Raw genomic sequence first — 6,020 nt, 5'->3', positions numbered from 1 at the left:
TAAATCATGTCCCAGTCATATATCTCATATTCATCTCTGTCTGTCTGTCTGTAACCTGTCCGTCTGTCTGTAACCTGTCTGTCTGTAACCTGTCTGTCTGTAACCTGTCTGTCTGTAACCTGTCTGTCTGTCTGTAACCTGTCTGTCTGTCTGTCTGTAACCTGTCCGTCTGTCTGTACCCTGTCTGTCTGTAACCTGTCTGTCTGTCTGTCTGTCTGTCTGTCTGTCTGTACCTGTCTGTCTGTCTGTCTGTCTGTCTGTCTGTCTGTCTGTCTGTCTGTCTGTCTGTCTGTCTGTCTGTCTGTAACCTGTCCGTCTGTCTGTAACCTGTCTGTCTGTCTGTAACCTGTCTGTCTGTCTGTAACCTGTCTGTCCGACTGTCTGTCTGTAACCTGTCTGTAACCTGTCTGTCTGTCTGTCTGTCTGTCTGTCTGTCTGTCTGTCTGTCTGTCTGTCTGTCTGTGTTGTCTGTCTGTCCGTCTGTCTAACCTGTCTGTCTGTCTGTAACCTGTCTGTCTGTCTGTGTTGTCTGTCTGTCTGTAACCTGTCTGGTCTGTCTGTCTGTCTGTCTGTCTGTCTGTCTGTCTGTCTGTCTGTCTGTCTGTCTGTCTCCATTCCACCTGCTCCTCTTTGTCTTTCACATAAAGCTAATGATGCCAAAGAAGGAGTTTGAGTTGTTCAAGGTATGGTTGGTTGGACCAGAGTCATACTGCATATATATATATACTATATACTATATACAGTGCCTTGCGAAAGTATTCGGCCCCCTTGAACTTTGCGAACCTTTTGCCACATTTCAGGCTTCAAACATAAAGATATAAAACTGTATTTTTTTGTGAAGAATCATCAACAAGTGGGACACAATCATGAAGTGGAACGACATTTATTGGATTTTTCAAACTTTTTTAACAAATCAAAAACTGAAAAATTGGGTGTGCAAAATTATTCAGCCCCCTTAAGTTAATACTTTGTAGCGCCACCTTTTGCTGTAAGCCGCTTGGGGTATGTCTCTATCAGTTTTGCACATCGAGAGACTGAAATTTTTTCCCATTCCTCCTTACAAAACAGCTCGAGCTCAGTGAGGTTGGATTTGTGAACAGCAGTTTTCAGTTCTTTCCACAGATTCTCGATTGGATTCAGGTCTGGACTTTGACTTGGCCATTCTAACACCTGGATATGTTTATTTTTGAACCATTCCATTGTAGATTTTGCTTTATGTTTTGGATCATTGTCTTGTTGGAAGACAAATCTCCGTCCCAGTCTCAGGTCTTTTGCAGACTCCATCAGGTTTTCTTCCAGAATGGTCCTGTATTTGGCTCCATCCATCTTCCCTGTCCTGCTGAAGAAAAGCAGGCCCAAATCATGATGCTGCCACCACCATGTTTGACAGTGGGGATGGTGTGGTCAGGGTGATGAGCTGTGTTGCTTTTACGCCAAACATAACATTTTGCATTGTTGCCAAAAAGTTTGGTTTCATCTGACCAGAGCACCTTCTTCCACATGTTTGGTGTGTCTCCCAGGTGGCTTGTGGCAAACTTTAAACAACACTTTTTCTGGATATCTTTAAGAAATGGCTTTCTTCTTGCCACTCTTCCATAAAGGCCAGATTTGTGCAATATACGACTGATTGTTGTCCTATGGACAGAGTCTCCCACCTCAGCTGTAGATCTCTGCAGTTCATCCAGGGTGATCATGGGCCTCTTGGCTGCATCTCTGATCAGTCTTCTCCTTGTATGAGCTGAAAGTTTAGAGGGACAGTTTTATATCTTTATGTTTGAAGCCTGAAATGTGGCAAAAGGTCGCAAAGTTCAAGGGGGCCGAATACTTTCGCAAGGCACTGTATATGGCTCTGGGTTAGAATGGCTCTGTGTGCTGAGTGCCTTGAGTGCAGTGATGGGCAGCTTTGATGGGGACCACAAAAATCTGAACTTATAATGAGGGTGCTGCAGTGGCTGAATAATTTTGCACGAGTCTTTTTGTTTACCCACTTCCATAACCCACACATGCAGTCGGAGCCGACCCTAACCTTCTGCAGTCAGAGCCGGCCCTGTAACCTTCTGGGGACCCTAACCTTCTACAGTCAGAGTGATGGGCAGCTTTGATGGGGACCACAAAAATAACCTTCTACAGTCAGAGTGGCTCGCAGTCATGTTTACCCTAACCTTCTGCAGTCATTCTGCAGTCAGCCCTAACCTTCTGCAGGGACCGGCCTAACCTTCTGCAGTCAGAACCTTCTGGGGACCCTAACCTTCTACAGGCCCTAACCTTCCTAACCTTCTGCAGTCGGAGCCGGCCCTAACCTTCTGCAGTCGGAGCCGGCCCTAACCTTCTGCAGTCGAGCCGGCCCTAACCTTCTGCAGTCAGAGCCGGCCCTAACCTTCTGCAGTCAGAGCCAGCCCTAACCTTCTGCAGTCGGAGCCCCCTAACCTTCTGCAGTCAGAGCCGGCCCTAACCTTCTGCAGTCGGAGCCGGCCCTAACCTTCTGCAGTCAGGAGCCGGCGACCTAACCTTCTGCAGTCGGAGCTGGCCCTAACCTTCTGCAGTCAGAGCCGGCCCCTAACCTTCTGCAGTCAGAGCCGGCCCTAACCTTCTGCAGTCGGAGCCGGCCCTAACCTTCTGCAGTCGGAGCCGGCCCTAACCTTCTGTCAGTAACCTTCTGCAGTCGGAGCCGGCCCTAACCTTCTGCAGTCGGAGCCGGCCCTAACCTTCTGTAGTCAGAGCCGGCCCTAACCTTCTGCAACCTTCTGCAGTCCGGCCCTAACCTTCTGCAGTCGGAGCCGGCCCTAACCTTCTGCAGTCGGAGCCGGCCCTAACCTTCTGCAGTCGGAGCCCCTAACCTTCTGCAGTCAGAGCCGGCCCTAACCTTCTGCAGTCGGAGCCGGCCCTAACCTTCTGCAGTCGGAGCCGGCCCTAACCTTCTGCAGTTCTGCGGAGCTGGCCCTAACCTTCTGCAGTCGGAGCCGGCCCTAACCTTCTGCAGTCGGAGCCGGCCCTAACCTTCTGGGGCCCCTAACCTTCTCTGCAGTCAGATCCGGCCCTAACCTTCTGCAGTCGGAGCCGGCCCTAACCTTCTGCAGTCGGAGCCGGCCCTAACCTTCTGCAGTCGGAGCCGGCCCCTAACCTTCTGCAGTCAGAGCCGGCCCTAACCTTCTGCAGTCAGAGCCGGCCCTAACCTTCTGCAGTCGGAGCCGGCCCTAACCTTCTGCAGTCAGAGCCGGCCCTAACCTTCTGCAGTCAGAGCCGGCCCTAACCTTCTGCAGTCGGAGCCGGCCCTAACCTTCTGCAGTCGGAGCCGGCCCTAACCTTCTGCAGTCGGAGCCGGCCCTAACCTTCTGCAGTCGGAGCCGGCCCTAACCTTCTGCAGTCGGAGCCGGGCCCTAACCTTCTGCAGTCGGAGCCGGCCCTAACCTTCTGCAGTCGGAGCCGGCCCTAACCTTCTGCAGTCGGAGCCGGCCCTAACCTTCTGCAGTAACCTTCTGCAGTCAGAGCCGGCCCTAACCTTCTGCAGTCGGAGCCGGCCCTAACCTTCTACAGTCGGAGCCGGCCCTAACCTTCTGCAGTCAGAGCCGGCCCTAACCTTCTGCAGTCGGAGCCGGCCCTAACCTTCTGCAGTCGGAGCCGGCCCTAACCTTCTGCAGTCGGAGCCGGCCCTAACCTTCTGCAGTCGGAGCCGGCCCTAACCTTCTGCAGTCAGAGCCGGCCCTAACCTTCTGGGGACCCTAACCTTCTGCAGTCAGAGCCGGCCCTAACCTTCTGCAGTCGGAGCCGGCCCTAACCTTCTGCAGTCGGAGCCGGCCCTAACCTTCTGCAGTCGGAGCCGGCCCTAACCTTCTGCAGTCGGAGCCGGCCCTAACCTTCTGCAGTCGGAGCCGGCACTAACCTTCTGCAGTCGGAGCCCTAACCTTCTGCAGTCAGATCCGGCCCTAACCTTCTGCAGTCGGAGCCGGCCCTAACCTTCTGCAGTCGGAGCCGGCCCCTAACCTTCTGCAGTCGGAGCCGGCCCTAACCTTCTGCAGTCGGAGCCGGCCTAACCTTCTGCAGTCGGAGCCGGCCCTAACCTTCTGCAGTCGGAGCCGGCCCTAACCTTCTGCAGTCGGAACCTTCTGGCCCCTAACCTTCTGCAGTCGGAGCCGGCCCTAACCTTCTGCAGTCGGAGCCGGCCCTAACCTTCTGCAGTCGGAGTCGGCCCTAACCTTCTGCAGTCGGAGCCGGCCCTAACCTTCTGCAGTCGGAGCCGGCCCTAACCTTCTGCAGTCGGAGCCGGCCCTAACCTTCTGCAGTCGGAGCCTAACCTTCTGCAGTCGGAGCCGGCCCTAACCTTCTGCAGTCGGAGCCGGCCCTAACCTTCTGCAGTCGGAGCCGGCCCTAACCTTCTGCAGTCGGAGCCGCCTAACCTTCTGCAGTCGGAACCTTCTGCCGGCCCTAACCTTCTGCAGTCGGAGCCGGCCCTAACCTTCTGCAGTCGGAGCCGGCCCTAACCTTCTGCAGTCGGAGCCGGCACTAACCTTCTGGGGCCCCCTAACCTTCTGCAGTCGGAGCCGGCCCTAACCTTCTGCAGTCGGAGCCGGCCCTAACCTTCTGCAGTCGGAGCTGTCGGCAGTCGGAGCCGGCCCTAACCTTCTGCAGTCGGAGCCGGCCCTAACCTTCTGCAGTCGGAGCAGAGCTGGCCCCTAACCTTCTGCAGTCGGAGCCGGCCCTAACCTTCTGGGGCCCTAACCTTCTGCAGTCGGAGATCCGGCCCTAACCTTCCTGTAGAGTTTCAGTCGGAGCCGGCCTCCCTTCCATGTTATAGACGTCTGCAGTCTGTAGAGCCGGCCATCTGTCTACTAACCTTCTGCAGTCGTGGTTTCATCTGAACCATGTTACACCACCTTGTCAATGTGTTGTGGTTTCATCTGAACCATGTTACTTGTCAATGTGCTGTGGTTCAGTTACCCACCTTGTCAATGTGCTGTGGTTCTTACACCACCTTGTCAATGTGCTGTGGTTCAGTTACACCACCTTGTCAATGTGCTGTGGTTTCCTAACCTTCACCACCTGTCAGTGGAGCCGGTTTCATCTGAACCTTCTGCAGTCGGAGCCGGCATGTTACCCAACCTTGTCAATGTGCAGTCGTTGAGCCGGCCCAATGTGCTTCTGCAGTCGGAGCCGTTTCCTAACCTTCTGCAGTTTCCTCTGTCGTGGCATCTGGTTACACCACCTTGTCAACCTTCTGCAGTCGGAGCCGGCCCTAACCTTCTGCAGTCGGAGTTGTCCGGCCCTAACCTTCTGCAGTCGTCCATTTCCTCATGCAAGCAATTACTGGGAGAGTTGAACCTAACTGCTTCATATTAGCCCAGTGGATGGATTCGGGCGATGATTGCCTGTTGTTTTTGATTATTATATATCCCCCTTTTTCTCCCTAATTTCCTAATTGGTAGTTACAGTCTTGTCTCAGTGCGGACTTGGGCCGTGCCCTCCGAACCAACCCAACCAAGCCGCACTGCTTCTGACAGCGCATCCAACCCGGAAGCCAGCCGCCCAATGTAACCTTCTGGTAACCTTGGTTAGCCACAGGAGCCGGCCGATGAGACATGGAATCCCAGCCGGTCAAAACCCTCCCCTGGACAACGCTCCAATTGGCGCCGCCCCATGGGTCTCCCGGTCGTGGCTTTGGGGCGGCAGGGTACCTAGTGGTTAGAGCGTTGGACTAGTAACCGAAAGGTTGCAAGTTCAAATCCCCGAGCTGACAAGGTAAAATCTGTCCTCCTGCCCCTGAACAGGCAGTTAACCCACTGTTCCTAGGCCGTCATTGAAAATAAGAATTTGTTCTTAACTGACTTGCCTAGTAAAATAAAGGTAAAAATGTTTTTTTAAAAACAGAGCCTGGACTCAAACCCAGAATCCTAGTGGCACAGCTCCACTGCGCCACTCGGGAGGCCCAGGCTAGAGCTGTTCTGAGTTCACCACTACAGTCTCTTCTCCTCCTCAGAAACAGCGGACGGACTACGTCCCCAAACCTCCCACCCCCATGCCCCCCA

The sequence above is a fragment of the Oncorhynchus masou genome, unplaced genomic scaffold, assembly GCF_036934945.1.
Source record: "Oncorhynchus masou masou isolate Uvic2021 unplaced genomic scaffold, UVic_Omas_1.1 unplaced_scaffold_1761, whole genome shotgun sequence".
Lineage (NCBI taxonomy): Eukaryota > Metazoa > Chordata > Actinopteri > Salmoniformes > Salmonidae > Oncorhynchus > Oncorhynchus masou.
This window is presented reverse-complemented; position numbering follows the sequence as displayed.